The sequence below is a fragment of the Lagenorhynchus albirostris genome, chromosome 13 (assembly GCF_949774975.1).
Source record: "Lagenorhynchus albirostris chromosome 13, mLagAlb1.1, whole genome shotgun sequence".
In the NCBI taxonomy this organism is placed as follows: domain Eukaryota; kingdom Metazoa; phylum Chordata; class Mammalia; order Artiodactyla; family Delphinidae; genus Lagenorhynchus; species Lagenorhynchus albirostris.
In genome coordinates, this window is record NC_083107.1 from 53278893 (window position 1) to 53301795 (window position 22903).

Consider the following 22903-nt stretch of genomic DNA (forward strand, 5'->3'; position numbering starts at 1 on the left):
AATTACATCCCCCAGACCAAAAAAAAAAAAAAAAGATATGTTTAAGTCCTAACTCCCAATACTTCAGAATGTGACCTTATTTGGAAATAGAGTCATTGCAGATGTAATTAGCTAGGTTAATATAAGTATACTGGAATAAGGTGGGTCTCTAATCCAATATGACTGGTCACATGAAGAGAGAGACACAAAGCGAACATTATGTGAGGACAGGCAGAGTTTGGAGTTATGCAGCTAAGCATAACCAAGGACATCAGAGACTGCTAGCAAATCAGCAGAAGCTAGGAAGAGGCAAGGAGGCATTCCCCGATAGCTTTTAGGTGTCTGCTGACACCTTGATTTGGGACTTCTAGCCTCCAGAACTGTGAGACAATGCATTTCTGTTGTTTCAAGCAATCCAGTTTGTGATACTTGTTACAGGAGCTCCAGGAAATGAATACAAGTGCAACAACTATAAAAAAATAAGACCAAATTATTGACTGCTAATGAAAAAAGTTGTGTTTCTTGCTCTGGTAGACACTGTAGATTGGCGAATCCCATTCACAGCCTCCTCTTTCCTTACATTCTTCCACCAGAATAAGTTTTCAGCCTTCCCCACAGTTCATGGTGGTCGTGTGGCCCTTCTATCTAAGAGGTATAAATGGAAGATTCTGGGGAAGGACTTTCCTTCCTGATAGAATTACAAAGCCTCACAAGGAGAAGGCCATGACTGAAGGAACAGTTGCCCTTTTGACACTGAGAATGAAAGCCATGTAATAACGATAGTGGAGCAGGAAGACAGATGAAGACTGTGTCATTAGATACATCTCTAACCTGTTTAAATTATTACTTGTTGGGTTTTCTGTCATTACAGCCAAATACTGGGAAAAAGAGAAATCAAACTTATTGTCTTTTCAGTTTTATAAATGGTCATAGAAAACTTCACACCAAACATCAAGCAGTGTCTCCACCCATCTTCTAACAGAGGATTTCTACCTAGCAGACTCCTGCTCTCCCTTCAAGCTCTGGTTCAGGTGTTTCCTCTTTTATGAAGCTTTCTCTGGCTCCTCAAACACACTTCCACACACTTTTCTGCTTTCTCCATTAATATCATTTACACACCTATAATTTTAACCCTAATCACATCATATTGCAATTATCTAAACTTCTTTCTCCTGACTAGGAGCTCCCTGTGCACAGAGCCCCTATTTTTTTTTTTTTTTATCTTAGTACTACCAGCATGTAGGATTGAACCTGGAACTCACTAGATACTCGGTAAATGATTGTTGAATGAACAAAGGAATGAGAAAAATCATTGAACCTCAAGGACAGGAAAACTGAAAGGAAAGGAGGTCCAAGAGCACCAAGAGTGTGCCAGGCTTTTAATCATCAAACCTTTTTTTTTCCCACATACTGAAAGGAAAACCTGACAGACATACCCCCAGAATCTTTAAAAATGTCATCTCACTTATAATAACGTTTTGATTTAGTGGCTACATGTGTGTATATAATTTTTATTTCATTGACTATTTACTCTGTGCTAGGCATTGTGCTAAAAGTCTTACATTAATTATCTCACTGAAACCTTCTGAGGCAGTGGTGGCTCTAGACGACTTTTTTTTTTTTTTCCCCCCAGTACGCGGGCCTCTCACTGTTGTGGCCTCTCCCGTTGCAGAGCACAGGCTCCGGGCGCGCAGGCTCAGCGGCCATGGCTCACGGGCCTAGCCGCTCCGCGGCATCTTCCCAGACTGGGGCACGAACCCGTGTCCCCTGCATCGGCAGGCGGATTCTCAACCACTGCGCCATCAGGGAAGCCCTAGATGACTTTTTATAAACAAAGGGTTTATATAGTCACAATTTAGTTAGAAGCGGATGAATAAAGTACTTGCTGGAACGCTGTATTTACCTAGCTGGCCCAATTTTTCTTCACTTAGATCGTATATTTACTGGGGGTGGTCTAGGGGAGCAGGCTGATGGAGATTGCTGTGGTGGGGGAAGACATGAGAACAACCCTAACTCCACCTTGAAGATATCACTGCTTGCAAAGGTAGCATTGCTTTGATTACTGCTTTTCACAGATGTGAAAGCTGAGACCTAGGAAGCTTAAGGAACACGCCCAAGCTTAGTAAATGATGGTGTGGGAGTGGACCCAGGTGATCTGCCTCAGAGCCCTGCTTTGAACTCCTATACATACTGTCTCAAGCAGGTTGACTCCAAACTCTCACAAGTGAAGCTGAAATATCTGCTTCTAACAAAGGGGCCGAACGTGACCAAAGCAGTACCATATACAAAGTACAGCTGTGAAGAGCCTCTTAAAACCTGGTGACGTCTAACGTGATTCCAAGCTTGCTATGTCTGGTCTTTATAAGCATATTTTTTAATTTTTACTTTTTTATATAATTTTTAAAGGTTACTTTCCATTTATACTTATTACAAAATATTGGCTATATTCCCCATGTTGTACAATACATCCTTGAGCCTACCTTACATCCAACAGTTTGTACCTACCACTCTCCCACCCTTATATTGGCCCTGCAACTGGTAACCACTAGTTTGTTCTCTGTGAGTTTGCTTCTCATTTGTTATATTCACTGGTTTGTTGTAGTTTTAGGATTCCACATGTAAGTGACATCATACAGTATTTGTCTTTCTCTGTCTGACTTATGTCTCTTAGCATTAATGCCCTCAAGTCCATCCATGTTGCTAAAAATAGTCTTTATAAATATTTTTAACTTTTTATAGTTTCAAAAATTTATCTCTTTCTTGCACCCATTGGTCCTATTGCTGCAGTTCAGTATCTTTCAGAACAAATCCAATCTCTCTTTCAGTGGCTACGCTTCAAATATTAAGGATGCCATTATGCTCTCCTTGAGATAGAGTTTGTATAAGCGAAATAGCTTAACTTATACCTCATATGTGATTTAAAAGTTTTGTATTTTTGTGAAAATTAACAAAAGAATCATGCATTTATTCACAAAAATTAAAATGATATACAAATGTAAGAAGACAATATGAAAGTCTCCCCATCACCAAACTCCAGTCTCCTATTCCTACTCTCCAAGAGTAACAGTTGCTGACAACTGGGTGGGCTTTCCAGAGCTTTTTCTATCAAATCTAACTAGAAATAGAAATATATATGTATTATATATGTGTGTGTGTATACGTGTTTATGTATGTGTGTGTGCCATTGTGTGTATACACATTTCTTTTTTATATACATGGGATTATACTGTCCACAATGTTCTAAAACTAGCTTCTTTCACTGAGTAATATGTCATGGACACCCTTCCATGTCAATACATAAAAGACTTAGCATTTCTTTCTAACAGATGCATAGTGAATGTGCTTTCACTTAACTATTTCTTCATTCAGGTTGTTTGTCTCCATTTTTTCCTATTACAAACAGTGGTGTAGGGAACATTCTTGTACAGGCGGTCCTTGCTTTTCTCTCAGATAGAGGTGGATTTACTGTGAGGATCAGGAAGCTCAAGCTTCATGGCCCTCCACATGCATGGGCCTCTTCTAAGGCCCTGGGAGGGGCCATGAAGCTTAAGCTTACATTAGCGTTCAAAAATTGAGAAGGCATTTGCCCATTTTTAGTGTTGGGGCACCTCTTCCGTGCTCCGTGATTTCTTAAAGATTTTTAAAAAGATGACTCATACAGGCTCAGCTAATCCTGCCTGTACTTCCTAACTCACTCAAAGAAATGCTTTCCACCCTCACCTCTGCATTAAATGCCTCTTCTTAAGATCACCAATGACTTCCCAATTGCTAAACGTAATGACCACTTTTTTGTTCTTCTTTTCCCTTAAATTATTTGCAGCACTCAACAGTGCTCTATACTCCTGGCTTAAAATTCTCTCCTTCCTTTACTTCTGAAATAATTCTGATTCTCCTCTTGTCTTAGGTGTTACCATGTCAGTCTGCTTCTCCTTCTCTGCTGGCCCCCTAGGTGTGCTTCGCAGGACCCCATTTTTCTCACTCTATATCCTTTTCCTGAATGAGGACATTCATTCCAAAGATCTGACTATGATTAATTTATCAGTGAGGGCCAAAGCTATGCCTCTAGCCCCAGACCAAGAGCATCCAAATGCTTATAAGACATCTCCACCAGTGTCTCCTGAACTCCTCAAGTATAAATAGTCCAGAATTGAACTCATCTTCCCTTGACAGCCTTCTGTATTCTCTTTGTAAACTAATGACATCATTATCCACCAAGCTGCTGTCATCTCTGACTCCCATCTCCATCTCATCTAACCATACCCAACCAGGCACCAAGCTCCATAGGTTCTGCCTCTGAGACTCCCTCCCATCCACTCTCTCCTCATTCTTATCACTCCTGCTTCAGGTCAGGCCTCAGCCTCTGTTCTGGAATAGGGCGAGTGCCTCCTCACCAGCATCCTTCCTACGGGGCTTTCTTGTCATCTGTCCATATGGCTGATGGGGGTAGATTTCTAAGTCTAGATCTGACTATGTCACTTCACTGAATACCCATGGCATACAAGGTCCAAACACCTCCTTTTGGACTCATTCTATGCTACTCCTCTACTCAAACCATATCCTTTAACTCCAACTGCACTGACCTTTCCTAAGTCCATATCTTTGCCTGAGATGCCTTTCTTCCCTTTTCTACTTATTCCCTCCTTACAAACCCAGCCTGTGTATCATCTCAGAGTAGTCTCCCCCACTTTTCCCAGGCAAAGGAAATTGCACCCTCCTTTCTGTTCACTTGGTCTGTTGTATGCTGCTCGGTTGCACCACTTTTCCCACCATATTGTGAGTTCCTAGAGGGCTGAATTATGCGCTGTTTCCCAAGTCCTGTATCTAGGACAATGTTCGCCACTGAGTAGGTGCTCAATAATGTCTGTGGAATGAATGAAAAGGAAGAAAGAAAATTATTGTCTGTTGAGTCAGGCACTGTGTTAGGTAGTTACATATATATCATTTAGTTTAAAACTCTAAACGACATTTTGAGTGTTATTTTCTCCTTTGGATAGATGAGGCCTGGAAGGCTCTGAGAGACTGTTTGTTCAAGGTCAGATATGCTTGTGAAATGCAGCTCTAAGACTCACATCAGGTCTGCCTGACCCCAAAGCTCAGGCTCTTGATAGAAAGTAAAAGCTGTGATAATCCTCCTGACCTAAAACCAACAGCAAATATCATTCACTTTTAGAGTAGGAGGCATGAAGTGATAATAGGATATGTGTAGATGAACTTTTCATTGCAATTAAGTACTGTAAGAGAACTCAAGGAATATTTTTAAAATATAACATTTATAAGAAAAGTAACCGGGAAAGATATTTTCCCTAATAGTCTTTTCATGTAATTCTCACTTTCCAACCAGAGAATCGCACAGACCCATTGGTCCTCACCCTTCTTTCATCTAAAACATTAACCAGCCCACAGAGTTGGCCAATATGAAGGTCTTTAAAAAGCACAACTATACTTTCCCTGACAATCTAGTATCTCTAAAGTCTTTGGCTTCTCACTAAGGAAACTTGGTGCTTGGTTTTGGTTTTCTTTAAAGTAATTTGAATAAAGTATCTCCAAATTACAATAGATGTTAGGTTATTGAAACCCCATGGTTTTAGAAAAAAAAAAGGTAGAAAGTTTCTCATGGGAAGGTGTTCTAGGCTAGCTTAAAGAGCAGGCCTGGCAAATGTTCATCTCAGCACAGAGTGTACAGATTTGAGGGAGGGAGTCTGACAGGACTTCATACACCTAGGTAGTGAAGATTTTAAGTTATCTAATGGGCTTTACTGTAGTAAATACTGATTCAGCTTCCAAATCACTAGATGGAATTGTAAGAAATTTGTTAATGTTTCTCTTTCCTTCAGTATCTCATTTTGAGACAGGTGAAGTAGCCATTCAACTCAGGTGACCTCTGAAACATCATAGAATTTAATATTGTTTAAGAAAAAAAAACTTCTAGCAATATCTAACTTGGTAAAGTTATAAACACACAGTAAACATCCATGATACTGCTATGCATATCCTATCTGAGCTGAACTACTCCCTTTCGTAGATGGAATCCATATTCTCACATAAACTGAAAATGCTAAACTGTAAATAGCTTTCCCACAATTTGCTTTTTGATCTGATGCTTCCAATGATTTCATCATAATTTAAGCAGACTATAATATCACAATTGATGTTCACCAGAATGATGCCCTCTAACTGTTCCACAATCAGTTTTCTTCTCAGTCTGATTCTCAATCTCTTTTTAAAGCAGAAAAATTCTTAAACATGCAATGGGAACACATGTAGGGTTATAATGGTCATAAGTGTCACTATAGTGTTTACAATGCTATGGAACAGAATAGTCTGACACTGAGCAAAGATAACTTCTTTTTCTGGCCCTTTGGTAAGAGTCTGTCCTTCACCACAGCCAGTCTCCCTGCCCTTTCAAAGAGAGGATTAGTAAGGAGTCCAGAAGTTTTTCATCTTTTCTATTCATTCTCCACATTAACTCCTTTTAGTTTTGTTGTTGTTTGCTAATGGATTTTGTGAATGAGGACCTTTTCCCACTCATTTTTGGTTTTCTTTAAGACTTCTTTTCTGTCTAGCGATTCTAAAACCTCTCCTAAACTTCCTGGAGCTATGCTACTTTCTCCCTTCTTGTGCTCACCATTTTTTTTTTTAACACTTGAAAATATATTATAATTTTATTTTTCAACTATGCCTCAATAAAGCTGAAAAAAAGTCACTTACTAAGCGGTCCTAAATCTCGCAGGCATGAACCTGCCTTAGCATCCCCCTACTGTACCGACTCATTGGTGTCTGATGAGAAGCATGGCCGAGGTGCCACTGTTGGGGTAAACCTAGAGGGCCCCAGCTGGGAGTCATGTGTCAATTACATCCCCTGCAGCCGGGGATCTGATCCTTGTGTTCACCTTTACACTAACCCTTGCCCCATGCCTCTTTGCTGTGATTCACATGTGGCCCGAACATGCTGCCAGGTGGCATTTTGGGCAGATGTGCCATCTTAAAGCTTCTCACCATGCTGTATGATTCCATGGAGGAAGGACCAGAGGTAAAAGTTCATGTTTAGCTAATGTTTACTTTGTTCTTGTTTCCTTCAGTTTTTACCCCCTGCCTCCTAATTACCACCACCCTCCATCCCCTGCCCCCAACCTTCTAGTTTCTATCAAATCAAATCTGGACTAAGCTTGGGCTGTTTGCTTGCACTCCTACTAGAATAAGGTGATGCTGGGATTGCACAAGATGTAAAAATAACGTTAACATTCGGACATGAACAACTTTTATGGATTTTGGAAAGAATGTGAGAAGAAAGCAAGCTTTTCTGTATCTTTCAATACAAGTCTGTCTGAGAGAAAAACAGAACTCTTGCTTCTCCAACTCAGGGCTGAGCTGGTAATTATATATTTCAGAAGAATACCACATACAACTAAAAAAATCATAAAAAAACCAACTAGCGTAAAAATGTGACATGACATGAAGCTCAATATAAAGTTGTTCAATGCACATACAGTAATTGCATTTAAAATATTTATTTGCTTACCCCAAACCTCAAGATATAAAAGGCTAATTATCAAAAATGACACCAGTGAACAGTTTTACCCAAGCTAATCAAAAACAGAATAATATTAATAGTGCAAAGAAATGAAAAGAAACTTCAGTTTACATTTTGAATTAAAGTGTCAACTAAATAAAACAGCAAATTCATCAGCCTTGTTGTTCACATACATGGCTTCAACATTTGAAGAAAATACAAAAAGCCTTTTCCGCCTTGATAATCACTTTGACTCTCTGGAACTGTTTGAGAAAGGAAACTACATCAAAACTTCCATGTTTAAGATAGGTTAAATTAAATGCATAATTCAAAAACATGTTATAATTTTTTAAAGAACACACAAGCCTAGTTAATGGTTACCACTCTGCGTACCATGATAAGATCAACTTATAGACTTAGGGGTCGTGGGGTCCATTTTTGTTTCCAAACACTACATAAAGTGTATTACACAAGACAGTTCTTTTTGGTACCTTTTACACAATATTTCTTTCAGAGTTTTTCAGGCCTAAAATTAAAGAATTATACACGATGACACTAAGGGGGCGATTTACTGAAATGACTGACATTCTCCACTGACAGCTTGAGATTGGATTCAAATTCCTCTGCACTAGTACAATTTGATCTCTGTGAACAATTAAATGGCACATAGACGATCATAGTCATGTTAGTTAAAAACATCTCTGCCTACATTTATGCTTTGACTTAAAGTGAAGAAATATGAAGACACTGTCTTTTGCCATGAGAAGTGATCACTATTTGAGAGAATTGCTGCAACTCGCCTGCAATGAGCAGAGGCAATGTTTCATCAGTACCACTATCTCAACAATGTGTCATTATCTCTAGTTAGTCCACTTTATCATATTGTATTCATATCCATCATACCCACATAATATAGAAATGTTAACTGATCTCAGGTATAATACTAAAATCTTTCCAGGTTCATGGGGGAAGGTATAACTGCAGAGTCACAGTGATATTCAAATACAGAAACATTTCTGAATCATACCAGAAAGGTTAAAGGTTACTTTCAAATGAAGGATATTTACTTTTTTTTCTGAGAAAAACACAGAAAATTTCTACAATTTTCAAAATTCCTAAATTCCTTTAGAAATATTTTACTCCTTCCCACCAGGTAATAAATAAGAATGAATATTTTAAAAGTTTGTCTTTTTAAATGTTTCTAGGACAATTTTACAAGTTAGGTATTATTTCCTTTAGCTTGAAAGCTCTCTCAGGTCATCTTTGCCCATCTAGCTCCTACTCATGTTATAAGAACTGGCTTAAGCTCTTTTTCCTCCATCGTACCCTCGCTCACTTCTCTAGCCCATAACAATACTCCTCTCCTTTGAATAACTTCAATATAATCCATCCCTTATTTTAGTATATAATTATATATCTTCTCTTGTATTATATTTCAACTGTTTTATATTGTGTCTTTGACTTTCCAGTAAATTGGATAATTTGAACTCCCTTACTTCTTACCCTCTCCATGCCCTACACAGTGCCCCAAAATCTATCTAACTGATTGAAATATCTTATTTTCACTAGTGTTTTCTAAAAAATATTAAATAGCCTAAATCTGGCAAATTAAATGGAAGAGCACCTTCAATATACTCATGGGAAATAATTTAATTGGAAGTTCTTTGAAAAGTATCATGGATGCTGAACAAAAATAAGGTAGCATGACATTTGTTGACTGATATACTAATAGTTATTTATATCCATAGTGTTCTATGTATGCGTTTTCTGCCAGTCTGTCTCTCCTGCCCATTTTACTGTCAGTCCTTTCAGAGTAAGGATTAGGTGTTCTTATCTTATGACCCATTAGGCTTACAGCCATGCCATGAACACAGCAGACACTCAACATGAGCCTTTTGCTTGAGAGTCATCCATGGGTAATTGTATGTTCTGTTTATTCAAAGAAACAATAACTGTTTCATGCACTGGATGAAATCCTTTACCAAACCTTCCCTGAGCCTCAGTGCAGCTGGGTCCCAGCGTGTCACTTCCTTTTGTGCTCTAGGAAGACTGGACCCAAGGGTACCCCACCCCCAACCCCTGCAATCCTCCTGCACAGTAGTTCAGACACATATTTCAGGCTTGCCAACACCCCGATCAGAGCATGCCTTATTTCACAAACAAGAGAATTTGTGTAAAGAGAAGGTCAGAGACTTCTTACAAAGTCACACACATAATCACAGACACACAATGCAGGGAAGCAGAAGGAACGCTTGCTGACGACCAGTCTTCTTTTCAAAGACCTAGATCACACTCATTCCTTAAATTATAATAAATGTGGATGAAAGACCTGTACCCTTTTCAGCCCCAGGAAACAGATCAGGAAGACACTCAGCTTAGACTCAGCACAGCTGCCTTATGCCACCAGTGCCACTAGCAAGCACTTGAGACAATTCAAAGAGCCCTTTATTCCTTTCTACCAGATGAGCCTCTATTTCCTCTACACCCTTATTTTCTCTCTGCCCATTCTTTGCTTACCCTTTAGGTTTGTTCTCATCTATTCCTGAGGCCTGCCTATACCACCCCTGCATTATTCAGACTGGCGCTCAAGATGATTTTTAGCCCACAAAGGTATAAAAGTATGTCCCCTTATAAATATTTTCCATTAATTATTTTTGTAAAGGAGGCAGAAAAAATACAAACGAGTGTATCATTACCAATATACTATGTCTTTATGATAAGACACAAACTATTAAAGAGGTATGGAAACAACACAAGCCTTTAAGAAGAGTATGCCAGAGAAGTCTTTCAGCCAAATTCTGGGATGCCAGCTGGCAAGATGGGTAAGGATAGCTCAGTAGATGCCAGGAAGGTTACACTTAATACTGGTACAAGGATGGTATTTCGCTTCTAAAGCTCTGGTTCATGTCTGGCATGAGACAAAATACAATATTAAAAAAATTCATAACAGTATAACTTAACTCTATAACAGGAACAATAAATGATGGCCAGATGTATGTCTGAATCTACTGGTTTAGGTGGGTTGTTTTTGCAAGGTTAGGGCTATGCTATCATCTCAGCTGTGAAAAACTTGCTGCCCCTAATACATGGAAAGTCATGTTTGCCGAAGTAACGAACCAGACTGAATGGGCTCATGAGACCACATTCCCCTATAATTCTTTGAAAGGAGCTTAAAAGAGTAACATTAGAAAAAGAATGTAGGCAAGCATGAATTACCTATAGTAGAATCTAGAAAAATTAGAAGTGAAGATAGAGAAATAACTACTGCTTTACTCTTGAATGTGATCTTACTGAGGGAAATGCTGACATTTAAAAAGATATTTGTATTTTCATACCATTACTTGGAAGATTCTTTAGGTTTAGAAGATAATGTGTGAGATAAAGGAAGCAACACACAAAAATCACTGTGTGTTTCAAGATCAGAAGTGACATGTTCACCAAAAAAAGAAGGAGGGAGGCATCGCTCGATGAAGCCAGAACAAGTGGCCTTGGTCACTCCATGTCAGGTTTACACCGCCCACAACAGGCATATGGAACTAATTAGTCCACGAGGTGGAGTGAGCTGGACATGTTCAAAAGTTTTGGGGAAATGCATGGCTGACAGATTAACGTTGGGATATTAAAGGAAGATTGGAAATATCTCTAATCTTTTCAGTGTTATCATCACCGGAGCAAAGTATGCCCTCCACACAGTACTTCTTGGTGATTTTATTAGGGACAAAAACCTGAGTTGAACAATGGCACTATTAGTAGTAGTAATAGCAGCAGAAGCAACTAATTTTTACTGAGATGCAGGCACTGTATTGTGTGCTTTATGTATGTATGTATGTATGTATTTGGCTGCACCGGGTCTTAGTTGTGGCATGAGGGATCTTTGCAGCAGCATGTGGGGTCTAGTTCCCTAGTTCCCTGACCAGGGATCAAACCCAGGCCCCCTGCATTGGGAGCACGGAGTCCTAACCACTGGACCACCAGGGAAGTCCCTGTGCTTTAGTTATATTATTATATTTAATTCTTAAAACATTTCTATGAGGACGGTATCTCCAGTTCATGCATGAGGAAACTGAGGTCTACAGGAGTTAGGTAATTTGCCCAAGTCACTGAGCTAGTAAATGGCAAAGCCAGGATGTGAAGCCAGGCTTATGTTTTGCACCTGTAGGCTAAATAGGCAGAGGAGTTCAGGCTCTCCGATATTCAAAACAGTACCTTCCAAAGCAAAATTCTACATCGAATGGGAACGAAATCATAGAAGATATTTCTTTGTATTACATTGTTACAAATGATGCTTTAAAAATACTAAGAACCACTGATCATTTCAGTTATGATGGTTCTATTTAAAGTATTATTTCTATTCCATTTCACCAAAAGTCATATTATTGATAGTCATATAGTCATATTGTCTGTTTGATGACACATCAATAGTAAAATGACTTTTAAATTGTCTGTTGCTTAACGTGACTATTCAAAACCCAGGTATTAAGTGGATGGATGTGTGTCCCACAAGGAAAGCTCAGTTTTCAAACAGGCGGGAAACGGATGCTCAGTGGGTACTTGGTCGCCGCCTCCCACCGGGTGAAACGTCAAGACTGCAATAAAATCACATCTAATCCCCGGGTCAACCGAGTTGGGCTGGGGGATGGCTGTTCAGACAACCCAAAACATGAATCAATCCTAAATATTTACAAATACATTATAAGTTTTTAAGTTATTCTGGAATCCTTAGATAATTCATAAAATTAACTCCTATCCCCAGAGGACCCAATCAACCTCTATTAAATGAGGTGCCCTTAGAAATAGGTTGAAGAGAGTAAAATAGCCCTAAATTGAAATACCTCCATGGATAGTCCTCAACATGGGTAATCTCCATTTGCATTATTGAAGGTTGAGTGACTACAGATGGAAAAAATAAGCTTTCATTTGCGTGATCTGCCTTCCTCACATAGTATTAAGCAACAGGGTGGAGTTAAATAAGGGGCTTTAGGCTATCATTAGTATACAAATATTCAACCACAGAAAACAGGAGCTGGTGTTGAAAGTTACCCTACCATACATAACCATGCCACTGCTACCGCTACACTTGTATAGTGCTTTCTATGTACCAGGCACTATTCTAAGTGCTTTTACGTTTATCAAGTCATTTATTATAACCCATTACAATCTTATGAAGTAAGTACCATTATTATTCCCATTTTATGGATGACGAAACTGAAGCACGGAGATTAAGCAATTTGCCCAGGTCTACCCAGCTAGAAAGTGGCAGAGTTGTGATTTAAAGCCATGCAGTCTAGGGACTTCCCTGGCACTCCAGTGGTTAAGACTCCATGCTTCCAATGCAGGGGTCACGGATTCGATCCCTGTTCGGGGAACTAAGATCCTGCATGTTGCTCGGCCAAAACAATAAAGCGCCAGCATCTGTTCTCTTAACGCACTGCACTAAACTGTCCATAAGAACTGAATAAAAACCCCTGGGAACTCTGAAGGATGATAGTGCTGTTTGGGTAACAGGCAAACCATAATCTATCCACTACCTTAATCAAAACACACTGGAAGTTCAGATGAACAAAATAAACTAATAGCTTCCCCACCAACTAGTCATTTCAGTCAGCCTGACCTGAATTAGCTTTGTTAATATTCCAAGTTGGCTTTGGGAATATTACCCAGTCTATCTAGTCTTGATTGGAATATTTCTTGAATATCAAAGGATAAGTCTTGGTTGGTTTTCTTGTGTCTTGCTGCCTCCATGTCAAAACCCAAAGGAAATAAATGTAATTCAGGATATAACGAAAAGATCAAACCTGCCATGAAACAAACCATTTGGGGAGCTAATTTGGCAGTTCAGACAACCCAAATCTCCACCCTTTGGGGGCTTGGTCTTGCTAGTGACTACAAATGTGTTCTTTCTACCCCTCTGCCAGCTAAGAAAGCAAAACTGGCTGTCCAGGCTTCTGCCACTGACCATATGTGCTGGAGAGGGCGAAGGTCAGGGAACGGCAGAGGCAATTAATCACGCGATATTGGGAGGGTATCTCCTATTTGTCTGCTTTTCTTATGGACCAGAAAACATTTCTCCTGGAAGGACCTACACAGCTGACACACAGACAGTCAGGCTGCCTAAGATCCCATGCCATTTTCTTATAAGAGAAAAAAATCACGAATTATATTGCACCCCACAATTTGATTTTAGAGGAGGATTTCCTTTCCCTTAAGAGGTCTTGGCTCCATGTGAAAGATAATAGACGTTCTATCTGTGAGGAACGAGAAGAAACGCATAGTGTTCTGCCTTGGATTCTCATTAGGAAAGCTTTCATTTGAAGCAGATGGCAGAATTTTTGGCTTCTCGTGACACAGTGAAGTAACTTTAGTTTCTTTCCTCCTGTTTTTAACCTGGAATAATGACTGCAATAGGAGAAAGACAGTCTTTTAGATTTCATGGGGGAGTTCTGTGGATTCTCCTCAAATCTTGGGACAAAACACCTTATCTCAAATAGAAATTGAACAGTATTGACTGATAGCCTGACTTTCCTAACACTGCCTTGAATCTGAAACAGAAGAGAAATATCTGTCAAAAGATACAGTTTCTGCCTTCCAGGAGGTGAAACCATAATTGAAAAGAAAGTAGATACAGTTTCACACACAAACACATAAATACGTATATAAATGTGAGAACGCTTTAATATGGTGGCTTCTCAAAAACAATAGAAACTCTGTAAATAAATGGGAGACTTAGTATTATTTTAAATAACCCCTGTCGTTCTGGGTTTAGGATTGCTAATAGGTGTCTGTTAAGTCAAATCTGACGTAGGAAGAGGTCTACTTTTGCTAAAACACCTTTAAGTAAAGAGGTCATTGGATAGCTCAGAAAAAGAATTAAACAGCTTATATATATTTTAAAATTTTAAAAGGGAAACTTGCTATTTTAGGCTGAAGTTAATATGTGTGGAGAAGGTAGAGAAAAGACTAGTTTCCTAATGAAAATGGAGACCTGAATAATATTTCTTTAAAACTAAACTAACATTGGGAAAATCCTAATTTAAAAAAAAAAAAGGATAATAAAAAACCAAAAAGCATTCAGTGAAAAAAAAAATTCTCCTGACAGACTAATAAGGACTTTAACATGATAATCTGGTGTTTATCTGTGCTTTGCTTGTGCAATTGCAGTTTTCTCAGCTATTATGCAAGAGCTGTAAAATGAATACCTAATTGACTCCTGGAGAAAAGTATTACTACTGAAATGACTTAAGCAAACACATTCCGAACTAACAAAGTATTTTAAAATAATTTGAACTGAAAAATGAATGACAGCTAAATGACTGCCATTAACCATCCTACAGGTGCCCCCGGCCATGGCTCATTTTGTTTTTATCGAACACCCACCAGCCGTAGGCCAGCTTCAGCCGCAGTATGTCAAATACTTTGGTAACTTGAATTTTTCTCTCTCACCTGCTAAAATTGCCTGTGAACTTGCAGTACTACTCTATCTACTGCTAGGTGAACTCAAAACAGAGAATGTCCTCGGCTTCCGTTTCTAGAGAGAGGTAATGTGCTTCAGTTGTTTGAAATAGGGTAAGTAAAATGGAACAAGAGGTAGGCACATTGGCCTCAACAATTATTTAGTCAGGAGACAAAATCAAAGCTGGAGCAGAGCTGGAAAAGCAACTGAACTCTCTCCTGCTTGACATTAAGACGTTTTCTGGATGTGGATCTCCAATTCGTAGAAGTTTATATATCTTTTCTCTTAAACTACATAGGAAGTGTATATAGAAGGATATAGTCAGTACATTCTCATATAACTTTAGGAAGAACTTCTTTTATTCTATGAGATAGTATTTTTTAAAACCATAAAGAGAAGTGTTGAGAGTCTGGAAATAGGGAATAGAAATGTTCCAGCCAGAAAATAAATCTGGACCATATTGACTACTTCCCAAAGCATCCTTCTTTCAGCCTTTTCGTGTCCCACTCCATTCAGGTTCTCTACTCCACCTGGGCAGCTGCCTCCGTGGTCGCACAGAGACTCTGTGGAGCCGAAGCAGGCCACCTCTCAGACATTCAGCTTTTCCCTGGGGCTGGTTGTTTGTATCCATTCTCCAAGCTCTTGCAGACTTCCTGGGTCCTAACTCTGGTAATTCTGTTTTTCTGGCTTAGAGGCACCTGGTCCTAATTCTGGTAACTCTGTCCTCCTGGTTACCATCCTTTCAACCACCTGGCTTCTCATTCTGCCTGCCGTCTTCAGCTGCTCTGACTTAGGCTTGCCTACTAGCCTGTACTACTATTTCTGGGACATCCAATACTACTCAGTTTTGTTTCCAAGGTCCAGCTTCTTATCTAGTATGCCGAGCCTTTATTTCTGCACTTCTGGACATAATATAGGTGCATCCGAAAGTAATTTGCCAAAGAGTTAAGTGATGACTTGCATGTAGCAAAGTCAGTTCCACTGCAGGGAACACCAGCTCCACATTGGATATTCTACTGCTTTAAGTCACTTGGCCAGTCTAGTGTATTGCATCTTAATAATACAACAAATGACCACAGTAGGTTAGAATCCTAACCTCTTCTAAGGAGCAGCCCCAGCTATATAATCCTGGGATTGGAAGGAATCATATTAGTTCAGCTTCTTCTCTGCTTTTAAAAGCATTATTCAGCATGACTAGAATAAAAGTCATGTTTGGAATCTTTATAAAGCAGAATTCTGATCAGTTTCATTTCCTGAACGAGAATCTTGAAAGCTTCCCATTGCCTGCTGAGCTACAAAGTGAGGGGTGCAAGCCTGGGATGTGCAAGATGAAGCACGGAATACAGGAAGAGAACACTGGAATATCTATGTTTATTTACATTATCCTGTTACATTTCTTTTTTTGTATATTTTTATAGAATATATAATATGTCGATATAGTAGTGCACATATAGTTTATTAATAAATGAATATACATGCTGGGGTAAATATGCAAAAAAATTTACAGCTATAATCAAAAATGTTTGGAGGACAGTGGCTTTTAGGACAATGATTACCCCTTAGAGCAGCATTTAAGGTACCTCACAACATGCCTTCAACCTGCCTTTCCTGCTACCTCACTCACAAATATTACCCCAATCGGGGCACCCTATGCTCCATTCACACTGAAGTACTGGACTGGAAGTTCTATGATGGCAGGAATCATGAACACCTCACTCACACTTTGGATACCCAACCCTTAGCACATTGCATAGCATCTACTAGACACTGAAGATATATTTACTAAATGAATGATCAGTTAATAAAACAAGCTTTGTAAGCACATTGTGCTATTTCATATATCTGTACCTTTCCACTTATTGTGCTGTTTGGAATGTCCTTTCTTCCAGCCTCAACCTGGGGAACACCTATAAAACTAGATTTCTTCATCAATGCCTCTGTCCCTACCATATAGTTACTTATGTCCTATTTTGGGCTCCCATACATCTTTCTAATTATTTATAATACATGTTTGTCTTCTTTAATATCTCTCTGTATCCTCAGATCCTGGCATGGTACTTATTAGCACATTGCAGGTGCTTAATAAACACTGTGGGATGATGTGTAAGTGAATTTCTAAACAATTATTAATCTTTAAAAGGCATTAGAATGTTTCTGCTTCTAATGATGATCAAAAACAGTACAAGACTTGACCCCCAACTGTAAATAACTGGACTAAATATATGAAACCACTGCTTTCAGCTACTAGACAACAGGCAGCACAGGACTGTGATCTCCAGGAGAAGGGAGAAAAATGCAGTGAGTCCTAAGATCACTCCAAGCAGAACATGGATGACTTGATGAGTTAAAGAGGTAGAGATGGAATTAGGGGAGGCTAAGGTGGCTGGAATTTGTAGGAGAGAATAGCAGAGAGGACAGAGCAATGCAAAAGCAGAGATTCAGAAATCTGTATAGGGTCCCTCTTGAATCCTTGCCTGAGCATTAAGCTGTGATTCCATAGAGTGACTCCATGAGGCTGGGCAAAGAATGTCAGGCTGCAAGATGTTCCAGTTCCATCCAGGCATAGTGGAGAGATATCACTGAATACTGGAGGCATTCAGTGAAAATGCCAAAACATAAGACAGTAGTAGGGCTTACCTAGCCATAAAGGCTACTCTAGACGTGCCCAACAAAGCTTAAAAACAAAAACAAGCCTGGAAAGAATCAAGCTGATCCATTAGCAACTGAACTGAATCTACTAAGTGAAAACAAAATTCAGACCTTCCACAATGTAATGCTCACAACCTCTTGCATCCTCAAAAACTTACTAGACTTGCAAAGAAGAAAAACATGTGATCAAAAACAAAAGAAAATTTGATCAATAAAACAGACCCAGAAATGACAAACAGATTTAGCAGAACAAGAAGTCATAAAAAGATATTACAAACATATTCAAGGATTGAAGGAAAACATAAAAATAATGAGAGAAATGGAAACTATCAATATAAAAAAGGAACCAAATAAACTTTTAGAGCCAAAAATATACTACATCTGAGATTTTTAAAATTCACCAAATGGAGCTTAACATCAGATTAGTCAACGGCTGAAAAGATTGGTAATAGTAATCAAAAACTCACCAAACTGAAGGAAAGAGAGAAAAAAGGATGAAAAAAATTGAACAGAGCTTTGGTGATGTGTGGGACAATATCAAGTAGTCTAACGTACACATAATTGAAGCCCCAAAAAGGACTGGGGAGAGAAATGGGTGAGAAATATGTTCCAAGAAATAAGTCCCAAATTTGATGAAAATTTTAAAGCAAAACATATATGAGGCCAGCAAACCCCAAGCAGGATAATTACAAAGAAAGTCATATTAAGGCACATGATAATCAAGCTACTGAAAAACAGTAATAAAGAGAAAATCTTTTCTTACACTTAAAAATTTTTTTTATCGAAATACAGTTGATTCACAATGTTGTGTTAGTTTCAGGTGTATAGCAAAGTGATTCAGTTATATATATGTTCTTTTTTAGATTCTTTTCCATTATAGGTTACTACAAGATATTGCATATAGTTCCCTGTGCTATACAGTAGGTCCTTGTTGGTTATCTATTTTATATATAAAAGTGTGTATATTTTAATCCCAAACTCCTAATTTATCCTTCCCCCTCCCTTTCCCCTTTGGTAACCATAAGTTGCTTTTCTATGTCTATGAGTCTATTTGTTTTGTAAATAAGTAAGAGAAAAATCTTAAAATCAGCACTTCCCCTCCAAAAAGACACAGTATATTCAGAAGGACAAAGATAAGAATTACCACCGACTTCTCATTAGAAATAATACAATCCAGGGAACAATGAAATGACCTCCTTAAGATGCTAAAGAAAAAGGCTATCAAACTAAAAGTCTTTATCCAGAGAAAAATTTAAAGAAAAAAATACCATTTGGGCTTCCCCGGTGGCGCAGTGGTTGAGAGTCTGCCTGCCGATGCAGGGAACACGGGTTCGTGCCCCAGTCCGGGAAGATCCCATGTGCCGCAGAGCGGCTGGGTCCGTGAGCCATGGCAGCTGAGCCTGCGTGTCCGGAGCCTGTGCTCCGCAACAGGAGAGGCCACAACAGTGAGAGGTACCACGTACCACAAAACAAACAAACAAACAAAAAAACCCCATTAACCTAAAATTCTATGTCCAGTGAAAAGAAACTTCAATAATGAAGGAAAAAATAAAGCCTTTTCCTGACAAATGAAAGATGACAGAAGTGATTGCCAGCCAACCCGCATAATAAGAAATGATTAAAGAAGGTCTTCAGGTGAAAGGAAATTATATTACATAGAAACTCAGATCTATATAAGTGAATGAAGAGCACTGGAAATGGTAAGTATATGAGTAAGTATAAACATTTTTCTTGTTTTTAAGTTACTTTGAAAGATAACTGTTTCTGTTCTTTTCCACGGAAATCTTTAGTAAAAGGCGAAAGATTTATACAGCAGAAACTAACACAACATTGTAAAGCAACCACAATCCAATAAAAATTAATTTAAAAAAAGACAACCTTTTAAAGCAAAAATAATAATGTATTGTGAGGTTTATGACACATGCAAGTAAAATGTACAATACCAATAGCATATAGGACAGTAGAAAGAGTGGAAGTACATTTTTGAAGGTTCTAACATTATATGCAAAGTAGTATAACACTATTTGAAGGTAGATATCAGTTAAAGTTATATAGTTTAAAACTTAGAGCAAACACTAACTTTAAAAGAGTTTAGTCACTAAGCCAATAGTTGAGAAAATGGAATACTAAAAGATAATTACTACAAAAGAAGACAGGAAGAAAAAGGACCAAATGCGACAAGCAGAAAACAAATAGCAAGTTGTAAACTTAAGCACAACCATATCGACAATTAAATTCAGTCCAATTAAAAGCAAAATTTGTCAGTGGGTTCAAAATCCAAGATCCAACTGTATGGCTGTCCACAAGAAATGTACACAAAATATGAATTGGTAGATAGGTTAAACATAGAGGCTGAAACAAGATATACCATACAAACACTAATCATGAGAAAATTAGAGTAGCTATATTAACATCATACAAAGTAGACTTCACACAAGGAATATTACCAAGAAAAAGAGGGACATTTCATAAGTATAAAGGGATTGATTCATCAAAAAGACATAACAATCATTAATATGTATGCAACAAATATAAGAGCTTCAAAATACATGAAGGAAGAATGAAAGAAATGAAAAGAAAAATAGACAAATATGTAATTATAATAGGAGATTTTACAACTCCTCTTTCAGTAATTGATAGAACAAGTAGGCAGAACATTAGTAAGGATGTAAAAGAGAAGAATAATACTATCAACCTACTTGATTTAACTGACATTTACAGAACAATACATCAAACAATGGCAAAATACATTTTTCTTTCAAATTCACATGGAACATTCACCAAAAGAAACCATATGAACGACCATAAAACAAGTCTCCATGAATTTAAAAGAATGAATTATCCAGAATCCATTCTCTGACCAAATTAAAATTAAGTTAGAAATGGGTAACATAAAGATGTCTTGAAAATTAAACAACACACAGCTAAATAATCCATAGGTCAAAGAATAAATCACAGAAAAATTAAAAATATTTTGAACTGAATAATTAAAATATATCAAAATTTGTTGCATGTATAGTACTTAGGAGGAAAATTTGCAGCTTTGAATGCTTACATTAGAAAAAAAAGGTTTAAAAAAATGACTTAAGCTTTCACTTTTGGAAGCTAGAGAAAGAAGAGCATATTAAAACTGAAGTAATTAGAAATAAGGAAATAAAAAAGATAAAAGTAGAAAGCAATGAAATAGAAAAGAGATAAACAATAGAGAAAATCAATGAAATCAAAAGCCAGTTCTTTGAAAAGATCAGTAAAATTGATAAACTTCTAGATGGACTGACGGCTCAAGAAGAAACAAAAGAAAGAAATGAAATACAAATGTTGGGAATGAAAAAGGAGACATAGCTTCAGTTCTTATAGATATTAAAAGTGTAATAAGGGAATATTATAAATAAGGAAATTTGGAAAATAAACCCATGAAAAGGAAAAATTCCTTGAAAGACACAATTGTCAAAACTGACACAAGAAGAAATAAAAAATCTGAAGCCCCCTATCTATTTAATTGAATCTGCAAATAAAAACTTTTCCGCAAAGAATACTCTAGGCCAAATTCCCTAGTGGTCCAGTGGTTGGGACTCTGTGCTCTCACTGCCGAGGGCCCAGGTTCAATCCCTGGTTGGGGAACTAACATCCCATGAGTGGTACAGCTGAAAAAAAAAAAAAAGAATACTCTAGGCCAGATGACTTCACTGGTTAATTTTATCAAGCATTTAGGGAAGAATTACTATCAATCTTATACAAATTCTTTCAGAAAGAGAGAAGAGGAAAGGACACTTGCCAATTTATTTTATGAGTGTAGCAATACCCCGATACCAAAACCAGACAAAGAAACTACAATAAAACTTCAAGAAAAATATAAACCATTATGAGTACTGTGAACATAGATGACATAATCCTTAGCAAAATAATAGCAAATCAAATTCAGTAATATCTAAAAATGATAGTATCTTATGACAAAATGGGGTTTATCTCAGGAATAAAAGGTTGGACTAACATTAGAAAATCAAATGTAATTTACCATATTAACAAAACAAGAAAAGCAATATAATTGTCTCAAAAAATACAGGAAAGTTGTTTGACACAATTCAACACATATTCATGACAAAATTTCACAACAAACTAGAAATAGAAGAATACTTCCTCTTTTGATAAAGGGCATCTACAAAAACCCCTATACTTAATATCATAGTTAATGGTGAGACTAAATGCTTTCCCCTAAGATCAGAAACAAGACAAAGATATCCACTTTCAACACTTCTATTAAGTGTTGCACTAGAGGTCCTGGCCAGCACAATAAAGCAAGAAAAAGAAACCAAGGCATACAAACTAAAAAGTATGAAGTAAAACTGTCTCTATTCATAGAAGATAAAATCTTGTAAATTTAAAAATCCTATGAGACATGCTCTCACTCCCTCTTGCGAGAGCACCAGAATCAGAACTAACGGCTGAACAATCATCCATAGGAAGACGCCGGAACTCACCAAAAGATACCCCACATCCAAAAACCAAGGAGAAGCCACAATGAAACGGTAGGAGGGGCGCAATCACAATAAAATCAAATCCCATAACTGCTGGCTGGGTGACTCACAAACTGGAGAACACTCACACCACAGAAACCCACCCACTGGAGTGAAGGTTCTGAGCCCCATGTCAGGCTTCCCAACCTGGGGGTCCAGCAATGGGAGGAGGAATTCCTAGAGAATCAGACTTTGAAAGCTAGTGGGATTTGATTGCAGGACTTTGACAGGACTGGGGGAAACAGAGACTCCACTCTTGAGGCCACACAAAGTAGTGTGCACATCAGAACCCAGGGGAAGGAGCAGTGACCCATAGGAGACTGAACCAGACCTACCTGCTAGTGTTGGAGGGTCTCCCGCAGAGGCGGGGGGTGGCTGTGTCTTACTGTGAGGACAAGGACACTGGCAGAAGAAGTTCTGGGAAGTACTCCTTGGCGTGAGCCCTCCCAGAGTCCACCATTAGACCCACGAAAGAGCCTGGGTAGGCTCCAGTGTTGGGTCACCTCAGGCCAAACAATCAACAGGGAGGGAACCCAGCCCCACCCATCAGCAGACAAGTGGATTAAAGTTTTACTGAGCTCTGATCACCAGAGCAACAGCCAGCTCTACCCACCACCATTCCCTCCCACCAGGAAACTTGCATAAGCCTCTTAGATAGCCCCATCCAACAGAGGGCAGACAGCAGAAGCAAGAAGAACTACAATCCTGCAGCCTGTGGAACAAAAACCACATTCACAGAAAGATAGACGACATGAAAAGGCAGAGGGCTACGTACCAGATGAAAGAACAAGATAAAACCCC

At 38.4% G+C, this 22903-nt stretch overlaps 1 protein-coding gene and 1 non-coding gene across 3 annotated transcripts in view; both read right to left on the reverse strand.

Annotated features, from left to right (window-relative positions):
- CAMKMT (calmodulin-lysine N-methyltransferase) overlaps positions 1–22903 on the reverse strand; it is a 404052-nt gene that overhangs the window by 107583 nt on the left and 273566 nt on the right. The gene's annotated exons all lie outside the window — the stretch shown is intronic.
- LOC132531999 (U5 spliceosomal RNA) lies at positions 19307–19419 on the reverse strand. Its single transcript, XR_009544262.1, has one exon. It is a non-coding gene; the product is annotated as a U5 spliceosomal RNA (small nuclear RNA).